The sequence below is a fragment of the Ipomoea nil genome, unplaced genomic scaffold (assembly GCF_001879475.1).
Source record: "Ipomoea nil cultivar Tokyo-kokei standard unplaced genomic scaffold, Asagao_1.1 scaffold3213, whole genome shotgun sequence".
NCBI lineage: Eukaryota > Viridiplantae > Streptophyta > Magnoliopsida > Solanales > Convolvulaceae > Ipomoea > Ipomoea nil.
Window position 1 is genome coordinate 358,545 of NW_017619641.1, and position 12,269 is coordinate 370,813.

Consider the following 12,269-nt stretch of genomic DNA (forward strand, 5'->3'; position numbering starts at 1 on the left):
GGATAGTGTCCCCATCTAGTTGCGTGGATTTCCGTGGCCACTGGTTGGGGCAAGTGGCCAGTCTCCCTCTATGGATGGGATCCTCGGCTGGTTGCGTGGGTTGCGGGGACCACTGGTTGGAGCGAGTGGTTGGTCTCCCTCTATAGATGGTTTCCCCGACTGGCTGTGTGGGTTTCCGTGACCACTGGTTGGAGTGAGTGGCAGGTCTCTTTTTACGGATGGGATCCCCGGCTGGTGGCATGGGTTGCCATGACCACTGGTTGGGGCGAGTGGCATGTCTTCCTCTATGAATGAGGTTTCCGATCTCCTTCTGCAGAGTGGTGCATTCTTTGGTGGTCTGTCCTGCCTTCCGATGGTAGGGACAATATTTAGGTCCCATTGCGGCCGGTTGCATATAAAATGATTGATTGATTGGCTGTGAGAGGGGTGGTAATGGTAGTGGTAGGCTCGTGGTCGATGTATGGCGGGGTAATTTTACCTTGTACGTTGGTCGGGACCCTAGTGCTGGGACCGCTCCGTAACGGTGGTTGATGTGCTCCTTGTGAAAACATGGTTTATTTTTCTTTTCTGATGGTTGATCATCTAAACGTGTTTTTATATCCTCGCAAGGCCGTTTTTCCTTCCGCTTCCTTTTTTTGCCGCAAAGCTTCCTCTACTTCTGCGTATTCATGGGCCAACTGGATGCCCTGAGCGTAGGTCTCGGGTCTTTCCTTTCGCAGGCTAGTGAGTAAATCCCCAGACCTTAATGATTCCATGAACAATGTTAGGGCTATTCGATCGTCCAAATTATTTACTTTCTGCACTTGTTCTTGCCAACGCTTTAGAAATTCTTCCAATGTCGCTGACTTTTGCTGTTGTACTGAAGTTAAGGCCATGAAGTATTTTTTTGTTACTTATGTTTCCAGCAAAGTGTGTTACAAACTGCTTTGTCAGGATCTCGAAACAATTGATAAATTGGGGTGGCAGTGACATGAACCAATGTTGCGCTGCCCCATTTAGTGTCGTGAAGAAGGTGTGGTAGCACATAGGATCTCCTGCCCCTATTATCCTCATCCTTGTTCGAAAGCTATTCAAGTGGTCATCGGGGTCGCCTGTCCCGTCGAATGCGGGCATCACCTGGCATTCAAAGTCTTTTGATGTGCGATATTCTTGGATTTCTATGGAGAATGGGTTGGTGGACAGCGGAGACTGAGTGGTCGGCCGGTCCTTTCTACCCTTGGTTTCCATCTGGACGTCAGGGGTCTCGCCCCAAATTTCTACCAGGCCATTTGGAGAGCCTTCTCTATTGCGCTCCACCCCTTGTGATTCTCGCGTGCGAAGGCATACCATCTAAGCAGCCCTCGCTCGCCGTTGGCGGTTGAGTCTTGTTTTCTGTCGCGGTCGTTTAATTGTTAGATTGTCTTGTCCTAGTGGTTGGCTCGAAAGTCCTAGGCTCTGATCGAGATCGTGTAGTGAAGTTCAAGTGGTATGTCCTTGTTGTTGCTCTGTATGAATGATATTGACGAGGGGGTCCAACGGGGATTCGCCTCTCAGTATGCAGTCACGCTGCAAGACTCCCAGGAGGTGCTCAGCGGCCTCCACTACAGTGGGAAGAAGTTCGACCGGTTGGGTTTGTGAGACACCAAGGACCGGTGAGCTTGAGCTCGGATGAATTGTCTCATCTTCTCGAGGATTTTCCAGATTGACACCTCCCTTTGGGGGCACCGACTGACCGGACAACATGCGAGAGGTAGGCCGATTGAGGGTTTCTCGCATATCTCGAACGGACCAGCCAGTGCGGGTGTTACGGCGAGTGCTCCCCATGATTAGGATTTCGATCGTGTGATTTAGGTTTGAGGGACGAACGTAAACTTTTCATATCGGTCCCCACAGACGGCGTCAATGTTGGTTTTATGAATTTTGGGCAGTCAACGGCAGGCCAACACTACCGTTAGAATAACGAGAATATGGGAGAAATATATGGAGAAAATATAGGAACTTTGTATTGCTAAATATTGCTCTGTGAATCCTCTCAGTTCCCCGCTCTCCCGTATGTGAGAGGTCTATTTATACATATTTTGGGCCTAAAGCCCTACAAGGAATAAGAATTCTAGACTGTCTCATATTGGAGTCTTAGTTACATAATAAAATCTAATTCTATTATACTAGAACTAATAAGTCCAATTTTAATTATACTAGGAATGACAGATCCAATCTTTGACGAACTCTTGGGTTGCTCCATATCATATATCTTTCTTGGGCTTCCTTGATCCAGTTGCTTTCATGGGCCGATCCCTGTGGCCCAGGCCTAGTATATTATCCATCAATTATTAATTTTATTTTTAAAGCTATTATTATTATTATTATTATTATTATTATTATTATTATTATTATTATTATTATTATTATTATTGTTATTATTATCATTTTACATGTTAATCTAAATAGCTAATTTTTTCAAATGTCTTTTTACCAACCGTTGATATAATTCGCTGGCCAAATTCGCCAACGCTAACTGCTGATTACCAAACGAGGACACTGCGAGATAGTTTTCCGCTCCAATTTATTGTGTGATTTGAATACTCTTTTTGTCAACAAATTCCTCAAGTAGTTAATATGATTGACTTAATTATATTTTTTTAATTTTTTCATGGTATTAATAAATTACTTGGTAAATAAATATATAACATTATTTGTATTATAACTTTGATATTTAATTAAAAAATAGCGCACAAAAAAATAATAGACAATGTAGTGAATGTAATCAATTGATGAATTTGAATGTAAAGAATTTTTACATTGGAAAAAAATAAAGACAGTATAACTAATAAAATTATTTCTCTTAATTAATTTATTGATAATGAATAATTTTTTATTTTTTTTAATAAAGACATTGTAGGGACAATGTAGCGAATATAATCAATTGATGAATTTGAATGTTAAAAATTTTTATATTAGAGAAATATAAAGACAATATAACTAATTAAATTTTTTTTCTTATTTAATTTATTGATAATGAATATTTTTTTTTGAATAAAGACAAAATCCTAAATTGAATGGACATCATCATATGTATTTTCATATGTTAATAAAAACAAAGTTTATTGTATATAAATATTACACTAAAGTGATGACTTTATGAGTACCTATAGATTTATTTATTTAAAAAAAAAAATATATAAATATTGATCTCATTCAAAAGATCTTAATTAGAGCTTTTTAATGATATATTTTTTATACATTAGTTTTATTTTTACAAAAAGAAAAAGAGAAAAATAAATTCAAGTTGAAAATAACATAAAATTATCATTATCATATGAAATAAAAGTGTAATTAATTTTAATTTCAAATTCCATTTTTGTCCAAATGATTGATATTACAGAATGCCCCTAAGTTGGTAGGGGAAACCTTTCTAGACACTTCTATTATTATTATTATTATTATTATATATATATATATATATATATATATATATATATATATATATATATATATTACTATCGTCTTCTTCTACTATATAATAGAGCAAAACCGCCAAGACCTTGTGATCTGATTGCACTTGGGTTGCACTCTCATTTGGAAGGGAGTGAATTCGAGCCTCAGTGGAGGCGGTTTTGACTCTTCATGCTTCAGTTGGTGAATTAGTAGCATTCAAAAATATAATAGAGTAGAACCTTTTAGGTAAATAAAAAAAATTAATATATCCTCTTCCTATTACTTTTTGAGTTAATTCTAGCAATGGTCCTCTGACTATACTGATTTTCTAAAATTATTCCCTGGCTTTTAATTTGGACACTTTAGATCCCTTGACTTTCAATTTCTTTCCAATTGAGATCCTTTCGTCAGAATACGGTTAATTGGACTTTAAATGAAGGGGTAACCTCGTCCTTCACCTGCCTATGTATAATCTACAACACACATCTCACAACACATGAAACATGTAGGGGGAAACTACAACTACCAAATATCACCCGGCGCTTGTAAGATAAAGATTTTATAGTACAACTAAGATCCCCGTCATATATACAGCAAGGCAAATCTAAAACTTCATACACCATAATCTCATTGCATGATGATGCTCTCTATACTACCATCAGTAACCCAATTGCACATGACACACTACCAATAAAAAAACATAGAGATCATGTATCGAAGCTGAAGACAATGACAATGCTACCTAAAAGAGAATTAAGAAGATTTAAAGAAATTTAAATCAAAAGTAGTATTTAACTAGACTATCGCTTTAAGACTAGCGTTATAACAAAATTGCAAACATTTATTTTAGTGACAATTATAATCAATCTCTCATATATTATTTTGCTTTTATATACTTTGAATTACCGATTTAAGTAAACAAATTCAACATTCAATTATCTATACATGAACATCTTCTATATAATATTGCATTGATATACTTTAAAATACTTATTTAAAAATAATTATTCGTGGTTCTATATAATATTGCTGGTACAGTGGACGGTACCCGGTGGGTGGTCAGGTGGGGATTCGTCCCCCCACCTACCCCCCGCTGGTACGATGGTAACTTGGAATTTTTCCCCTCCCGGAATTCATCAATTAAACCCAAAATCACGTCCAAATACATCCCAACACATAACAACAACAATAGGGACTTGAACACCAAGAGTTAGGCCAAGAAACCAACACAATTAAATCCTAAATACATGCTCCTAACACATCAAGACTCAAGAATCATTTCCTAATCATGCAAGAACGTCAAGAACCCCAAGAAATCACATGTAATCCCTAAAGACAAGCTCTAGACATGCCTAACACAAGATCATGCATATAATCAATCACAAATATCAAGATCATCAAGATTATCAAATAAACCCAACATAAACCCTAAGCAAGGCTCTATCAAGACTCAATCACAAAATCACACATACAATTATCAAAGGAACCAATAAATAAGATATAGCAAGGAAAATAGGTTTTGTAAGACATGGGTTACCTCTTAGCCTTAATTAATCCTCCCTTGGCTACTAAGGTTCTTTTCAAAGATTATCCTCCGATTGATCTCCCTAGGCTTGGTGGTGGTGAATTCCTTTAGCTAGGTTTCTTGGAAAATTTCGTGTATTAGAGTTATGAGAGGTGAGAGGGTTCTAATTGCTTTCTAATCCCCTATTTATAGAGTTAGGAATCCTAATTAGAATCTAAATAGTAGAAGGTCCACTTTCTTTATTTCTATCAGGCTTAAAGTATTTAATATAAGCAAGGGTCCACGATCCATTATGGACCACATTAATTAATTAAGGGAATCCTAACCAAATTAAATCATTTTTAACCATTTGTTAACGGGATTGATTCAATAATTAATCCGGGTTTGAAAGTCGTAACATGGGGTGTTACATTAATGCAATCCGCATGCAAAGGGGAAGGGGTCCGAGGGGTTTCAGGTTCGAGATGACTTAGCTCCTGCATGAAAGGTGTTGGGATGTGGTTGTGTCTGCGTGGCAGGATAGGAGGACTGAGGGATTGCTGAATATATTGTCAACAGTATGGTGGAGATAAATTGATGTGGTGGGGTGGTGATCAGTTTCATAAGTTTGGGGATTGCATTAAACGACTTCGAGAGAAGCAAGAGGCTATTAGGAATAGAAGGGATCTGGCTGCATTGGCCGAGATCTAACAGATAGATGGTCAGCTAGAGGCCTAGGAGGATGTGTTTTGGAGACAGCGAGTGAAGCAGCACTAGCTCCGCGGTGCAGATGCCAACACAAAGTTCTATCACAGGTACGCTTCTGCTCGTAAGAAAAAGAAATTTATTACTAGAGTTAAAAATGATGCTGGAATGTGGGTGGAAGGGGATATTATGAATTCAGTCATCTTGGATTATTTTAGAGCTATTTTTGTCTCCAGTAATTCTGTTTGTGCGGATCCCTTGTTTGATAATTTCATTCGTCGGGTGTCTCATGATCATAATGTTTCACTTTTACATCCCTTCGAATCTGACAAGGTAAAAACAACAATCTTTTCTATGTACCCTGATGGAATGAATCTGGGTTTCTATCAACATTTTTGGGATGTGGTTGGGGGAGATGTATCTGTTTTTATAACGAATTGTTTGAATTCATGTGTTTTCCCGGATGGGCTGAATGATACCAATGTTGTGTTGATCCCTTAAAAGAGTGTGCATGAGACAGTAGCAGACATGAGGCCTATTGCATTGAGAAATGTTATTTACAGGATTATGGTCAAGATGATAGCTAATAGGATGAAACCGCTCATGGGGGACCTAATCTCGGAATCCCAGAGTGATTTTATTCCAGGTAGGCTTATCATAGATAATATCTTGATAGCAGCGGATGTGGGTTATTATTTGAATAGGAAACAATGTGGGTTGACAGGATGGGGTGCACTCAAATTAAACATGTCAAAAGCCTATGATAGGATGGAGTGGCCGTTTCTGAGGAAAATGCTAGGTGTTATAGGGTTTGATGACCATTGGATTAGACTGATTATGCTTTGTGTGACAACTATTAGATATACATACAATAATGGTGAATGGTGTGGCTGGTGGACAGATATCACCCACTCGCATGCTCAGGCAAGCTGGCCCTCTCTCTCTCTATTTGCTTATTATCTATGCAGAGGGGCTTTCTATGTTATTACAGAGGGCACAGATAGCATGTTCTATACATGGATGTAGAGTGGCTAGAGGGGCGCCTCCTATTTCACATCTCTTTTTCGTTGATGACAATCTTTTGTTCTTCAAGGCAAATATCCATGAGGCTAGTGTTATCAAACAGTGCCTGATAAGGTATGAAAAATTATCTAGTCAAATGGTGAATTTTAATAAATATAGCATTTTCTTTAGTAGGAATACCCTGGGGGCCGGGGATAGGGAGGAAGTGGCGGGTTGTCTCGAGGTTGAACAAGCAGCCAATTTTGGAAAATATCTTCATCTACCGTCTTTTGTAGGCAGGAATAAAAGGGTTGTTTTTGCTTATGTGGAAGATAAGATCAGATAGAGGATTGGTCCATGAAATAAGAAGTTACTGTCCAAGGCTGGTAAGGAAGTACTTTTGAAAAGTGTGGCTCAATCTATGCCTACATTTTCCATGAGTGTTTTTTTGCTACCTAAGACACTTTATTTATCTATTGAGAGAACCGTGAATAGGTACTGGTCGGGAAATGACGCAGAAAGGGAAATACATTAGAAGGCTTGGGATAAATTATGCATCCCTAAGAAGTTTGGTGGTTTGAGGTTTAAAGACCTAGGTGCTTTTAATCTAGCTATGCTAGGAAAATAGGCTTGGCGGTTCCTTACGGACCCAACCACTTTAGCTGCAAGGGTATACAAGGCTTGTTATTATCCTAATACCACTTTTGTTGATGCAACTATAGGGAATTGCCCGAGTTTCGATTGGCGGAGTATTGTGGTTGTGCATGATCTCGTCTGTTCAGGGGTATGGAGGAGGATCGGTAATGGCAGGACGACCTTGATCTGGGGGCATCCCTGGTTACCAGATGACCCCAGCCCACTGGTCCAAACAATTATGCCAGAAGAATTGAGAGGAGCTCTAGTAGCTGGCCTGATTGACCAGCAAACAAATACCAGGGATCCGCATATATTATCTGATTTTTTTATTCCTGAGGATGTGAACCGCGTTTCTATGATTCCTGTTAGCCCGGATTATGAGGACTCATGGTATTGGATGGGCGACCCAAAAGGAATTTACACGGTAAAAAATGCCTATAGGCGTATTGTTGGTAATTTTGATTATAACCCAGGTGTTTTTGATAAATGGGTTACATTGTGGAAGTTGAAGGTACCGCCCAAGTGGAAGACTTTTTTATGGAGAGATATATGTGATATTATTCCCACCACTAATAATTTGATTATAAAGAGAGTAGAAGTGGATCCTGCATGTCCAATGTGTGAATTGGCACATGAGGATGTTATGCATACAACATACTCTAACTTTTTGTGATTATTCTAAGATGGTTTGGAATGTTTCAGAGTTACCCGTCACAAATATTGTGACTCACTCGTTATCAGCATGGCTTATGTGGATGTTGAATATCTTGACAGAGGAACAATGTGGACTTGCTGTTGCCGTGATGTACCACATGTGGAACGCCCACAACTCGGCAGTGTGGGAAGGAGCACTCCCGTAGCTTGGTTGAGTCTGGACGCGAGCTACAGTTGCCATGCACACATATCGGCAGGTCCATTGCCGTCTCCAGCAACCCATGCATGCGGTGGCTGCTACGAACGAGGTACATACAAGGCTGAAATGCTATTTCGACGCTGGATTCAGGCAGGCATCCGGGGAAGCTACGTATGGAGTAGTGTTACTATCCCACGAAGGTTCCTTTATAGCGGCGACGAGTGGCAAGCTACCCGGTGCTTTCTCACCCATTATGGCGGAGGCACTGGCTTGCAAGGAAGCTCTATCATGGCTCAGAGAATGGAATATGTTAGCGGTCGATCTTCTTACGGATTGCTCAGAATTGCGGAATGCCTTACACTCAAGCTCTACGGCCATCTTGTCCTATGTTGGGATTATTGTGGACCAATGTAGGACATCTATATTGTTATTTTCTCACTGTTCTTTGAATTATATTTCCAGAACGTTAAACTTGCATGCTCATACTTTAGCTTCGTTAGTGTTTGATCAGGATCATTCTATGTACTGGGACTCTGTCCCTCCTGACTCTATTGCTATGTTCATTCATTAATATATAGATATTATTTTCTTTCAAAAAAAAATATTACTAATTAAGTCATTTTTTTACCTTTTATTAGACTGTTCACAAAATTAAAAATCTACATATTAATATACAAAATTATTGTACTATAATAATATTAAGAAATAAGGTATTAAAAAATTAATTATAATTAATCAAATAATGATCCAGATTTCATATTAGTGTATGTAAAAAAATATTATTACTTCGTTTCACACTTTTTAATAAGTTGTTTTTATATATAATAATTAACTCAATAATTAGAGGACAAATTACTATACATATATTACAAATTATAAGTCATTTTTTCACCTTTTATTAGGCTATGCACAAAATCAAAATATCTACATATTAATATACAAAATTATTGTACTATAATAATATTAAAAAATAAGGTATTAAAGAATTAATTGTAATTAATCAAAGAATGATACAAACTTCATATTAGTGTATGTAGAGAATATTATTATGCCATTTCACACCTTTTAATAAGTTATTTTTATATTTTTTTAAAAAAAATAAAAGAGCTAATTTATTAATCATACGATGAAAAGTTTACAATAAGATCGATGGAATAATGATAAAACATTCTTACAATCAAACATTGAAACAAATTTCCAATGCTACACGAAACTTGAATCTCTGACTGTTTTTAAGATTAAAGCTGAATTCATGTGTAGAACCTAAAGCTTCTGATATTGTTAATGATCTTGCTACCTAAGTCTGGCTCTATTGCGGCTCTTCTGTCCATAGACAATATCTCCATTAATTGAACTGCATATCAAGGTTCTTGTTCGGTGCTCGGGATGAAGCAAACATATTCCATTATCAAATAAATTCTTTCACATTATGAAAAAAAAGAACTCGCCAAATAAACGAAAGGGAAACTCGCTAAAGACACGAGATGAAATAACTCTCAAACGAAACGAGAGGAAATAACTTTAACAAAACAACAGATAAAAATAAAGTCTAAAACAACCAAAACAAATCCTAAACACCAAACCACTAACCAATATATATATATATATATATATATATATATATATATATATATATATATATATATATATATATAGATATATATATATTGAAAGGTTCTCGTGCGGTTGAATGCTTCTCGTGCGGTCGTGCGGTTGATTAATGTGCGTGAGATTTGTACTCAATGTGCATGAGTGTTGTGCTTAATGTGCCTGAGATTTGTACTTAATGTGCGTGAATGTGTAAAATGCAGCAGAAAAGATGGATGTCAGCTTCTTCCCCATCCCCAGTAGCCATTGCCCCCTCCCTGATGATGATGATGCGGAGGCGAGCTATGGTGGTTAAGAATTATGGGAATAATACAACAGAAATTCACACTTAGCTGGTGTGCAAATTTTGCTATGCGTGCGTCATCTATATAAACATTCAATTGCACTGAAGGTAGCTGATAATGCAGAATACATGGCCAAATTGAAGTAAGAAGTAACAAGAAGCTTGGGCGTTAATGTGCGTGAGTTTTCTGTTCTGCTTCCTTCTGGGCTCGTAATTCTGAATTACTCACACACATTAAGCATAAATCGCACGCATATTAAGCACAATACTCAGGTACATTAAGTACAAAACTCACGCATATTAACATGACGCACATTAAGTACAAATCTCAGGCATATTAAGCACAACACTCACGCACATTAAGTATAAACCTCACGCATATTAATCCACCGCACAACCGCACGAGAAGCAACAAATGCACCTGATCTCTTCCATATATATATATATATATATATATATATATATATATATATATATATATATATATATATATAAAACCGCTGAAAAAAGTTAAAGAAGTCTGGATCTGGAGTTGGAGATGGCAAGGGGCGGTGGTGAAGGAGGAAGTCGGTGAGGGGTCGGAGGAGATGGTGGCGGTGGAAGAGAGGCGGGAAGATGTGCCAGCAACGGAGGAGAGGCTGAAGGACAGGCGATTGAGAGACGGTCGAAATAGGGAAAGAAACAAGAGGAGGCCGGCGCCACCTCCGCAAAACGAGCGGAGGCGGCGGCCGATCAATGGAGGATGAGGGAAAACCCTTGCGGAGAGAATATTAGGTTAGGGAACGGAGCCCTTGGTATAGTTATTTTTATATATAATAATTAAGTCAATAGTTAGACGACAAATTACTATACATATATTACTAACTAGTATTTTTTATGAGCGATGCGCAAAAAATAGGTACCCAATATTAATACATTATATCAAAATTTTAAATTTATTTAGATTTTAGATATTTAAAATATTCTAAATAATAATAATAATAATAATAATAATAATAATAATAATAATAATAATGTAAATCATTTTTATAAATTTGATATTTATATTTATGAAATAATTAACATATAATTCAAATATTTAATGTGTATATATTATTATTAATGAAGAAGATAAGTATATGGTGGATGCATGTGCATGGTAACAATAGTGGAAAAGATAACGGAAGTTATAACGGTAGGGATATGTTTGTCCAAAATATTTTAATGTACAACCTTTATAGCATAATGTACAAAAAAACTTAACGGAAAAAACGGACATAAATCAAGGGTATAACTTTCATTCACACTTATTATGTTTTTAGATTAAGCAATTCTTTCACCTTTTATTAATCCACAAAATAAAAAAAAAAATCTACATATCAATATCTTAAATGATTGTGCTATGATAATATCAATAAATAAAGTATTAAAGAATTAATTGTATGTATTGACATTTAACCTTCCTCATGAATATTGTATTGTTATCTCGGTGAACGATGACGGTGATCAGCCATTCTTGAAAAACTTTAAATAGAGAATATGATTCTTGATCCTTTGACGAGTAGTGCACAGGGGGAGACAAGTCCTATCATTTTATAGCTACAAAAATTGACCCTACATGAAACTAATACTCAATATATATTTTATAATCAAAATTAATTAAATAATATAAAAATAAACGGATCCTACCTATTCTACTTGAGCTATTTTCCGGCAAGATCAACCTCTGCTGGTCTGGTGGGATACCCTCTACGTTGTCAATGGTGTCGGAACTCTCAACCTCCTGGGTGATTGTCTTGCCCGTGAGGGTCTTCACGAAGATCTGCATCTGTATACATCCAAATACAAAATTCAATTAATCATCAAATACAAACATAAACAGTCTCAATTAACACCGATTCAATAAAAAATAAAAAGAAACCCTAAAACCAATTGCAATTTATGAAGATCAAAGAACACCCCCCCCCCCCCCCCCCCCCCCTCCAGATCCCCAATTCATGAATTAAGATTAACACATAAAATTAACAATATAAACAGAACAGAAAGAAGATTGAGGAAACTTCTGTTACCTTGAGAGAAGGCTTTGAGGAAGAAGAAATTTACAATAGGAGGATTTTATTTTTAATTTGCCCAACCTTCCTTATAATAAATGGATACTAACGATTTTATATATATTCGAATTAATTTTTTCATCTTTAATTACACTGTTAGGAACATGTGTATTAAGATTTTAATGATACCAATGTAACTTAGAAGTAGACCCCTAACTTTTTGTCATTTGTTTT

General features: G+C 36.8%; 1 long non-coding RNA gene across 1 annotated transcript; it reads right to left on the reverse strand.

Moving 5' to 3' along the window:
- Positions 1–297: 297 nt before the first annotated feature.
- On the reverse strand, positions 298–11,944 carry LOC109168706. The gene is made up of 3 exons (XR_002052115.1): positions 11,738–11,944; positions 7,439–7,441; positions 298–310 (listed from the first exon to the last, which is right to left on the reverse strand). It is a non-coding gene; the product is annotated as an uncharacterized LOC109168706 (long non-coding RNA).
- Positions 11,945–12,269: the final 325 nt, after the last annotated feature.